Raw genomic sequence first — 11,809 nt, 5'->3', positions numbered from 1 at the left:
AAAGAAAAAAAAAATAGAAAAAACACAAGGGAGGAAAAAAAAACTCATTGAAATTCTTCACTCGGGTGGCTTTGGAAAGACTTCGCAAACTACCCAGGTCGGAGAATATCCCCGCCGGGCGAACAAAAGCTGGTAAACCGTCTTTATTTTTCACTTTGAAGCTTGTTTTTGGCTGTTGATGTGAGCCTCTGGCGCTGCTGTCGCCCGATCGCCGACACTCATGTGCCGGAAGTCTGCGTAAAACCGCCTCGGTCCCAGCGTCGACGGTTTTTTTCCCACTTGTTCTTTTTTTCTAGCTTTTTTTCGCCTTTCCTTTTTTATTTAAGCGGGCAGCAGTGTGAATGCGTGGGTCACGTCATGCTGTGGGCTGCAGGTCCGCCTTCGTCATCGTTCAGTAGATGCACCGCAGCCTGTCAATAATATCTAGATATTTACATGTGATGGGTTATTTGCAAATACATATTTGAATATTTTAGAATGTAATCAAAAAACACGAATTTACAGTGCATCGAGGATAAAGCAAAGCACATTCTCTTCTCTGCAACAAAATGATAAATTGCACTCAGAAGCTAGAGCTACTATGAACCCACATCTGTAACAAAATAACCTAAACACAGAGACTCGCGAGTGATGTTGGTTCTGTGATATGAAGTGTATTACAGTCATGTATGGAGGGTTTATATCAACTAGTTAATGCGAAATGCATGATTTGTTGCGGTGTTGACCATAAATAGACATACGATAGACACCAGCTCTTCCTGGATAAAATTTCCTGTATAAGTCATGTTGTTCAGTTCCATTTATAAGTGTTATTGAAAGTGTTTATTAGCAAAATGTCCATTTATTATTATTATTATTTTCTTTCTGAATCTTTTGTCAAATTATATTCTCATCAGGTCCATTTTTTTTTATTTAAACATATAATGTATAACTCTTACTCATTTTAAAAGGTCACAGATTATAGCGTGCACAATTTTTGATTATCAGAATGTTTTCTTTCTTGTGTCAGGGGTGATGGAGGATTCCCATTTCAATTCTTCATATTTCTGGTCCCCTGTACAGGGACAGGTAAGCACACCGATTCAACTGTTTGAATTTTATGGCTGGCCTGTGATGGCATTAATATAGTACAAACTTAATGTATTTGCATGCTTTATATTGTATTTTACATTATATAAACTACCATTTAAAAGTTTGGAGGGTTTAAAAAAACAAAACAAACAAACGAAAAAAAAACACTGTATGAATTGATCAAAACTGACAGTGAAAACGTTTCTATTGTTACCAAAATAAATAAATAAATGCTGTTCAGTTTCAAGTTAATACTGTTCTTTTGAAATTTCTATTTATCAAAGAATTCTAAAAAACAAATATCTCACAATGTAAGATCATTTTCATAAGGATTTGAAGCAGCACAACCATTTGCAGTATTGATAATAATAAAAAAAATTTCTTGAGCACCATATCAGCAAATTAGAAAGATTTCTTAAGTATCATTTGACACCGAAAACTAGAGTAATGAATGCTGAAAATTCAGCTTTGCCATCACAGGAATAAAGCACATTTTAAAATATATTAAAAGGGTCATGAACTGCTTTTTTATTATTATTATTTTATACTGTTCTCTTAAGTCCACTTATAATGTTATCAAGATTTTTAGATAAAAAAAATCATAATTTAGAAGTAATGCACTATTTTCTGCTCTGTTTTGACCCCCCTATAGTCAGCACAGCATCATCTTTTAGTTTCAGTCTTTCTGAAAATGTGAATTGTGCCTTGTTTGTAAATTAATCCATGGTAAAATTAAGTGAACAAAGGACCAAGTTCTTACTGACGCGGTCTGGATATTAAAAAAAAAAAAAAAAAAATCTTCCACTGGCACTGATCACTCTTTCCTAATGTTGGGATCAGAAGGAAAGCAATGCAAAGACAGTGTTTTTCCACAACTTGGAACTGCACAGCGTCTTGTTGTCTTCAGAGCCATCTTCATCATTTGATTTCTGTGTAGACCTTAGTTAGTTGCCTTCATCTGTTATTTACACTATATCGGTGGGCAGGGTTAAATAGGTAGTGATGTAGAAGCAGTTGTTTTAGACTTACAAGAAAGTTTTGAGTTCTGAAACTCACAGGATGTTTTTATAGTACAGTGAAGATTGCCTTCATTATAAGCTGTTTTTAGACTTACAAGAAAGTTTTGAGTTCTGAAACTCACAGGATGTTTTTATAGTACAGTGACCTCTTATATGTCAAAACATCAAGGGATTTTTGATTTTTCAGTTCATGACCTCTTTAAAATAGAAAACAGTTAACATAAAATGTAATATAAAACAAAAAACATTTTAAAAAATCATACCAACTGCAACCTTTTTTAAAAATTATTTTATTATTATTATTTTTTTATTTTTTATTTTGTTTTAACCCAATTTAATGTTTTTGGCTTTTAGATTGAGAATGCTGTATTTCTCAATGGTAAAGGAGCAGCTTGGTCAGGACAGAGCCCCCACCTACTCGCATGGCCCTGCACACTATCCCACCACAGCAGTGGTGGCAGTTGCTGGGGGTGCCATGGATACGATGACAGCAAGGACACTAAAACAGGAGCATGCACAACCATCTCAGTCCTCACACAGTATCACAGTGCTGCCGGTACCGCCTGCTGGCATCATGACGGCAGGTACCATACGTGTGTTTATTCTAAATTGCTAATGATTACAGAGTTTTCACGGGTTAGTTTATTTGCACTTTCTTTCACTTTCATAAGTCTTGCATCACTGCCTCACTCTTTCTAGCGGGTTTGGTCACTCTGGTGTCTCCAGTGTCATCTGCTCAGTCCTTTATTCCTGGACATCCATCTACCACCATGATAACAGTCCAGACTGGTAATGCACCTTATTTCACATAAACATTGACATGCACACTGTATGATTTATGCCACAATATTGCTATTTAAATTCTATTTAGCATTTCCTTCTTTACATTTTGATTGTACAATCAAAATTATGCCCGATGTGTTCACAAGAAGGAGCAGCATATGACTTCCATCTTTTGCCGAGGCACAACCCGCTTTGACATTCGCAGTATATTTTGCTTGTCCATTTCTGTCAGTTTTTTTTTTTTCCTATCTTCTAAAGTGACCTTGATCTGTCGGAGAGCTGCTTGATGAGTTTATCATCATTATTGTTGTATTGTGTAGTCTGACATGTAACAATCCTAGAATTAAAAATAAAACTTGCACCTGGCTTTTCAAGTGACCTCCATGGGTCCCTGTTCAAACTGAGCTCCCAAACATCTCTGTCTGCGTTGCTTGGCATTATTACATGCAAATTTTGACTGTGCCGTATGCTTGAGACAGGAACAGATACACTTTATTGTCTCATCAGTCTTGGCTCACATAATTAAAGTATTTTACTCTTGCATGACTCCACCAGACAAGAAAAATGACTCTGTGCCCTGCTCACCGGTTATCATCCCGTTACCGTCGAAACGAGGCAGAAAGAAGAAAGACACACTCCCATTGGTTGGCTCACCTACTAGGACAGATCACTTGATTTTGGGTCTTTCAGGACAGGTATGATAACCATGCATATCGAGAAATCCTTATTGACATTGTCTGAAAAAGCGATTAGCACAGTTACACTAATGTTAAAAAATTAGGAATAAGATAATTTTTTAATGTGCCATTTATTCTTCCTGTGGCTGCATTTAGTTGAACAAAAACATTAGAAAATTGTGAAATACTATTACAATTTAAAGTTACTGTGTTAAAATGTAATATATTTTAAAATAGAATTTATTCTAGTGAATTAATTAACTTTTACCCCATGAATAAATCAGCAAAGCTAAATTTTCAATCTTCAGTGTCACACGATTCTACAGAAATGATTATAATATGCTGATTTTGAGCTCAAGAAACATTTCTTATTATTATCAGTTTTGAAAATTGTAAAATTTTTGTGGAAGCTGAAACATTTCTTTGATGAATAGAAATTTCAGAAGAACAACATGTATTTGAAATAGAAATATTTTGTAACATTACAAATGTCTTTCTGTCACGTTTGATCAACTTAATATGTCCTTGCTGAATAAAAGTCTTAACAAATGGTAATGTATATGCAAAGTAATTTTAAGATTTAAGTAACAGTTCTTTTAAATGATTTTCCTTTTCTCCTCAGCATCATTCTGTCAATCCTTACAGTCTGTCCCCAGAAGAAGGGCATGCTGGGAAAGAGGGTGGAAAAACATACAGGTAGGGCTTTTCTTAAGGATGTTGGCTCAGCATGCACTCAGTGTGTGTTTCTTATGATCTATTAGAACAGGCAAAGACAGAGGCAGGGATTCCTAAGCCACTTCATTTTCATACTGCAGCAATGCATGGCCCTCCCGGCCGACACACACACACACACACACACACACACACACACACACACACACTCCTGGCTTCAAGGCTTTGCAAGAGCGTATCTGCGTGATTGTTTGCTGTGCTTCAGTAGAAAGCGTGTTATCTTTTTCAGTAGCATGTGCAGCCTCAGCTACACACATCTACACAAAGACACACACACTCCTGTCGCCCTCTTTGTTACTCATTCATTGCCCATCTGCACTTGCGTTTCTGGCCTGTCCCTCTCGTCTTTCTTTCCTAGAGCCAGAGTCTACGATTTCCTTCTGGATTGTTCTCCACTGACCTCCTCGTCTCTCACCCTCCTGCTTGTGTTGTGTCTCATTCTTGCCTGTTTGTCAGGTCTCATGTTTCTCCTTTCACTATTTATGGACCAGGCTTTTAACTTTCCTTTTCTCTTTTTCCCGTTCTCACTTTGTCTTCTCTCATGTTTTCCTCTTCTCTCATCCCTCTGTCCTCCTCTTGGGGTGTGTGTATGTGTGTGTGTTTTTTCTGTCTGTAGGTGCCGGATGTGTGGTTTGACATTCTGCAATAAGTCAAACATGCAGCTGCACTCCAAGTCACACACGGAGGTGAAAGCTCACCAGTGTCCGCACTGCTCCAAATCCTTCGCTAACACCAGCTACCTGGCCCAGCACATCCGCATCCACAGCGGTGCCAAGCCCTACACCTGCTCCTACTGCCAGAAGGCTTTCAGACAGCTCAGTCACTTACAGCAGCACACACGGTACTCAGCACCGCACCTCAAGAGTGTGTGTGTTTGTGTGTGGGTGTCTGTCGCAAAGCAGGCAGGTGATGGAGAGTGTGTATGATGTACCTGAGTGCAAACTTCCTCGCGATACGATACACACTGCAAAACAATCATATCATAATTCAAACTGTATCGTGCAGCATTTATTTCACAGTAAATATCATTCCAAATAGGGATGCACTTATGTATTGGCCGCCGATATTTATCGGCCAATTTTTCCTCAATTTACAACCATCAGTATCGGCTATATAAGGAAAAAGGCAGATATATGATTAATTAATTAACTGCGTGAAGGCACTGAGCTGTATAGCGTCTGTTGCTTAATCCTAGCGCTGCTGTCTGCACTTTAATGCTAATCAAATAACAAAAGACAAAACTTTTGTAACTTTCCTAATTGTAGCGGACCTCATCTGAATGATGACCAAAACTTTACTGATGTTTTATTAAGTTTATTGCATCCTTTTTCACTCCAAAAACAAAACACAGCACGAGAAGTGCACATTAAACTCTCTGTCTCAGTTGCATTATCAACAACATAAAGCGAATTACACAAAATACTTATTACAACTAACAGAAAACAAATGTATTCAGAACTCATGCCTTTTCGGGGGGTGCTTAATAAACTGACACTTTAAATCCGAAGAACTGCGTGCTTTCATTACCCATATAGCTCCGTAGACTAGAAAACCCGTCAAAATAAGAGTCCTGGCTTAGTAAAGGAGTTCTCATACATATTTAAACTTTTATAACAAAAACTATTAAAATGCATACAAAAACAAATGAGAAGATTAATCATAATAAAGTATGTTACAATAAAGGATTAATATTTATTTAATTTATACAGTGAAGTGTTTTTACATTTGTTTACTTTATTTCTGTACCTGAAAACTGTTAAATCTACCTAAAAAGCACTGTTTATTTAATATGTATCTTTGTTCTGTTGTATTTATGTAGGCCTGCTGTGTTAAATGGATCCAATCCATGTTCATTAGAAATTATTTGATGATGCAGCAATAAAACTTCTATTATAGTTTAATGCATGTGTTTTTGAACTTTGATGATTTAAAACAGGATCAAAATACTATCTATTTTGATGCCAAAATTTCAAATAAGAGAGGAAGTTAGGGGTGCACGATAAATATCGGCCAACAAGCTACGCAAATCCACCTTCATTATCAGTGTGGATTTGCGCAGCTTGTCAGTTAACAACGGCTCTGTGTAGTAACAGCTGCTTTATGTGAAATCACGCACTTGATGGAATTTACCGCTGATTAGAGAGCCGGCTTTACTGACTAGATGCGCATTAATTATCGCCCGATATTTATCGTGCACCCCTAGAGGAAGTGACAAATATCTGAATCGGCCAATAAGTGTTTGTTAAAATCGGTATCAGCCACAAAAAAATCCTATCAGTGCATCCATAATTCCAAAGCAATGTGTTACATTATTAAATTAATTATCGTGTAAAATTATTTTTCACACAGTCATTTGCAGACCCTTAGAGGTTCCTGGACCCTGGTTTGTAGAAAATTATATGAATAAACATTAAAATTATTGGTAATACGACCATTATAAGGTATTTTGGGCAACAAGTCAGTTTGCACAAAAGTGGGAGAGAAAAGATAAATATTTAAAGGGGACATTAGATGCAGTGGTCTTCATGAATGTCTGTAACATACTTTGGTTAAAATTCCTCAATGGTCGTGTAGAACAATACCCTTTTTATCTTGTCAAAAACAGCTCTGTTCACAGCGACTCGTTTCTCCATTTTTTGTGTATGCATACAAACGTTACAATCAAAAAAAAAACTAATATTCCGTGGGGCATGTTGACAGGAGACACGTAAATTTCTGCCTGGAACTCCATATATGGCTTGAAGGTGGGCTTATTTAAATAGCTGGCTATCTACGTAGAAACCAACTGCAAATCAGCAAACCAGACTGAGACCGCGCAAAACAAACTGGTGTGTCATCCGATCTCCCCTTTAACAAAATTAATTTTTAGGGACGTTAAAGTTAACATGTTAACTTAAAATATTACTTCATGTGTTTAACACATTAATAATAATAATAGTAATTTAACACATTGATTTTGAAAATGTAATGTGAGAAGTGCTTGACAAATCTAACTTGAAAATCTTTCTTTGCAACATTTTCATATAGGCCTAATGCTAGTGTCAGGGAGATTTTACAATTTTTTTTTCCCATTTCCAAAGCGGTAGCTGACAGTATTTTCAGCCCACTTACTTTATGAGTAGCTGACAGAAAGCCTGCGTGGTTAAAGTGCTTTTTGTGACCTCTGCATTTTGCTTTCCGTTGTGTTCCATCTAGCAGTTTTTGAACGCAAACACGTGTTCTGGGTGTCCGCCCTCTGAGACATTCTGTGGTCACGTTGGAAAGGTTGATAAACAGGGTCTCATCCTCTACTGCTTGTTGCTATAGCAACATACTCTGATGATAGTTTGTTTATATGTAACTTAATGTGTAATGGACTGTGTAATTATATACCACATTCTTTATAATGGTAAAGCTGATGTCACCATGTGTTGTGGGCAGATTACACATTAAATATGTCTTACTGATGTACTGGAGGAAAAATTGTTCGAAGAAACTAAATCTTGTCAGGAAAAGTTCTTAGGTTTCAAAGAATGAAAGAAATATCTTTTTTTCTATATTTCCCTTTCTGTGCTTTCTCTGTTTAATTTATTTCTCCTCTGGCACACTTTTGATTACTGCAGACTACTTTTAAAAAAAAAACTTTTACACCTCACCGTGGAGTTTTACACACACACACACACACACACAGACACACACTGAAGGATTGAACTGAAATTGCAGCTGTCAGTGAAAGCCGAGTTCTTTTCGACTCTACATTATCGTCCCATAACTGTGTAGAAGTTTTATGAGGTCCTGCCCCGCTCTGAAATAGAGGTCACGTAAAGGTTTCGTCCACTCTTGATTACACTTGGATGTGGGATTGGGCTCTGCTGCCCACAGAGTTCCTGTGAGGATTTAGTGCAAATGTTTTTTTTGAGAAATGGATCTGCCCTTTTTGTGACCTCATTCAAACTCCTACCACACCACTTCCAAATGTCTTTGAAATACATTGCACACTTTTAATAATTGTTGACGGTACTGATAGGGACCACCTAAGAAAGGTCAGCAGTGTGAGTGTAGAAATGAAGAATATTGTCAAGTCAAATATTTGTGTAGCGTGTGTAAATTATTGAATGAGCTCCATGTTGGTCTTTCCTTCTTTGCAGAAACCACACAGAAAGCAAACCTCATAAGTGTCCTCATTGCACGAAATCATTTGCCAACACAAGCTACCTTGCTCAGCATGTACGAATACACACAGGAGTTAAACCTTACACCTGTAACTACTGCCAGAAGACCTTCAGACAGCTCAGTCACTTACAGCAACACCAGAGGTACCACACAGAATGTGTTTTCTTTTCTTTTCATTTGTGTTTGTTGCACCTGCATTATTATTCTTACAGACAAAGTTTAGTTTCTATTATGTTGTTACCTCTCGACTTTTACATTTTGTGCTTGTTCAGGATCCACACAGGAGACAGGCCATACAAATGTGCACATCCTGGTTGTGAGAAGTCTTTCACTCAGCTCTCTAACCTACAGGTGATGTAGTTTCTTTAAGTCAGTTTTTTTAAGTGTTACTTTTATTTAGGATATTAATTGACTGTTCTTTTTAAGAAATAATGAACCTTTCATGTCTTTCAAAACCTGTATGCTATATAAAAGATGACTGAGTAAAGGATGTGCGCAGTTCAGAATTAAATTTAGAATGCCTTTTATATTCCAATTCAGTTCTTGAATTAGATTTTAATTTTAAGGCGCAAAATTGCAATTTCAATTTGTGTACAAGAAAGTAGAATTAAGCTGAATGAATTGAAATGTAAAGAAATACATATAACTATATTTTTCACCTAGAAAAGCCAAATTCTTTGGACAGTTTTTTTAAACTTTGAATGATAGCTTGAAAAAATTGAAAGTTTGAAAGGGAACAGCATAAGAGACGTCTTTCAAAAACATTCAAACATCTTGCTGACCCCAAACTTTTAAACAACAGTATATATAGATGTCTTTGTCATTCCGACTCAGATTCCAGTTTTACATCCTGCAGGATTTGGCCAATTCAGTTTATATTAGGGGTGTGCATGTGTGATATCATGATTTTTTTTATCGTGGATGATTAAAATGTCTCCACGATCTGTTTTTGAAGAAATATCGTAATATCGCGCTACAGCGCACATTCTATCAGTTGCAGTTCTGGTGCCTCTGTCTAGATTTACTGTACAACGCGACATACATTCACATCAAATGTTAAATCAGTGCTAGAGTTACACTCATGGGACACTACACTTCGCAATCACAAAAATACATTATTTGCATGTGCTTTAAAGCCTTGCCGGTTAAACATTTCATTTGCATGCTGTTCGGACATGCACCTTTTCTGAGAAATTGTTTGGTTACCCACATTCTTCAAAATAACTTGTATGTTCAACAGAAGAAAGAAACTAATTCAGGTTTAAAACAACCTGATGGTGAGTAAATAATAACAGAATTTTCTTTTTTTTTTTTGTGAACTATCCCTTTAATGTTAAAAAAACAACACAAAAAAAATATATTTTTATATTTGTTTATTCAGTTTCTTGAATGCTACTGCTAAATACACCTACTGTACCTGAAAATTAAAGCACTGTTTGTTTTATTATGTGAATTTGTAATGTGTATCTTTGTTCTTATTTTATAATAACAAAGATAAAATAATAACAAAGATTTTTATCTTTGCCCACTTTGGCCTAAATGTCTGCCATTTTTTTTTCTTTTATATTTTGTCACCTTGTAAGGCTTTGTTTTTAAAATAGGGAAATTAGTTTGACTGCACTGCTCAGAAAACTTGCAAAATAGTAAAACCAACATGACAAAGAATCATGATAAAATCATGATTCGTGATTTTCCTGAAAAATAAAATATATTTTTGCCATATTGTCCACCCATAATTTGTATTCACAATCATGAATTTAAAAGAGAGCCAATTTTTCAACTTTTGAATTTGAAAGAACCCTGCTCCAGCAGTCAAGCAACATTTTCATAGTGAATAGTGACATACATTTTTGCCTGTTCCTCACACTGAACTATTGCACACCTTCAAAACACTTTAAACAAGCACCCAAGTCATACGGGTTGTTTTATGATCTTTTACAGTCTCATCGGCGTCAGCACAACAAGGACAAACCGTATAAGTGTCACCACTGTAACCGTGGTTATGTAGACGCAGCCAGCCTGGAGGTTCATCTGTCCACTCACACAGTCAAGCACGACAAGCTGTACTCCTGTGGTCTATGCAACCGCACATATACCTCGGTACAAACATCTCACACTATTAATGAGCAGCATTCACAATTCTTTTTCAAATTGATCCTAACATGTCTCTCTCTCTCTCTCTGTCTGTAGGAAACATATCTGATGAAGCACATGCGAAAACACGCTCCCGATATGCTTCCGTCTCCACCCAGATCAAACCAACAGAGTCACAGCCCCGGTCACGCAGGAGGAAACGGCTCGAATGGAGACGTGCAAAGCCAAGTTGAGAGAAGCAATGCCTTCCAGCCGGTCGGTGTGCCGTGCATATTCGACTTGAACCAATACAAACCAGTACCTTCTGCAGATGTGCAGTATAAAACTGTCAGTGTATCTGACATCTCCCCTCACAAAGACCTCTGCATCACTGTGGAGGCTTCTGCCATACAGGTGGAACACCTGAACTCATGAGGAATCCCATGGAGCGAGGGATGAAACTTTGGAGGTTAGAAAAAACTTTTGCAATTGACGAGCTCCACATAGAGCTGTGGATATAGAATAACTTTTCTTACTTGATACCTTTTTATTTGTATGAAGGAGCAAGTGGATTAAAATGGACAGAAGTGAAGAATTTTTTTACTTGTTTTTCTTTCAATTTTTTTTTACATGTATTGCTGTAATTCTGATCTTCCTCCCAAAAGCTTCCTTGAAGACTTGCTGTTTCAGCTCATATCTCAAGTCTTTTTGTTGAATTTCTGGTTTATCTCGTTTGTATGATTGTCTGCATCTGTAGTTGTTGGTACGATCACTGCACTGTCAACATTCTTATTGTTACTGTTAATAAGAAGGGAAATATTGTGTCTTGCACAGTGTGTATGGGAATTGTTGGTCTGTTTTTGATTTGTTTTTTTAAAAAGGGAAATTTGTTTGCAGTCACATACGTAAAACAAAAGCACATTTGGTTATCAGATGTATTGTGTGTGTGTGAATGAGTAAAGGACAACTGTAAATAGGACAAAAAGATATGTGTGTCAACTAACGTTGATGGCAAATATCTTATTAGATGGTGTTTTTATTGGAAAAATGATCATGTTTAGTATTTCCATTTGCAGATGACGTGTAATATGCCATTATTACATTAATAGAATATATTATATTCTATTGTAACTACTGTTATACTTTCAAAATAACTGTTAACATGCAACAGCCTCTAAGCATTAACAAAATCAGATTAGTGTGCATTAACCCTTTAAAACAAGATATTAAAAAATCTGAAATTATTGCATGCCTCCTTGTGATAATCTCATTTTATAGCAGGAGTTTGCAGCATGTACAGAC

The 11,809-nt window shown here is 36.6% G+C and overlaps 1 pseudogene; it reads left to right on the top strand.

Moving 5' to 3' along the window:
• The first annotated feature begins 232 nt into the window (after window positions 1-232).
• LOC109074573 lies at window positions 233-11,752 on the top strand (annotated as a pseudogene).
• The last annotated feature ends 57 nt before the right edge of the window (window positions 11,753-11,809 follow it).

The sequence above is a fragment of the Cyprinus carpio genome, chromosome A16 (genome assembly GCF_018340385.1).
Source record: "Cyprinus carpio isolate SPL01 chromosome A16, ASM1834038v1, whole genome shotgun sequence".
Taxonomy (NCBI): Eukaryota; Metazoa; Chordata; class Actinopteri; order Cypriniformes; family Cyprinidae; genus Cyprinus; species Cyprinus carpio.
Note: the sequence above shows the minus strand (reverse complement) of the source record. Positions and strands in the feature narration are given on the sequence as shown.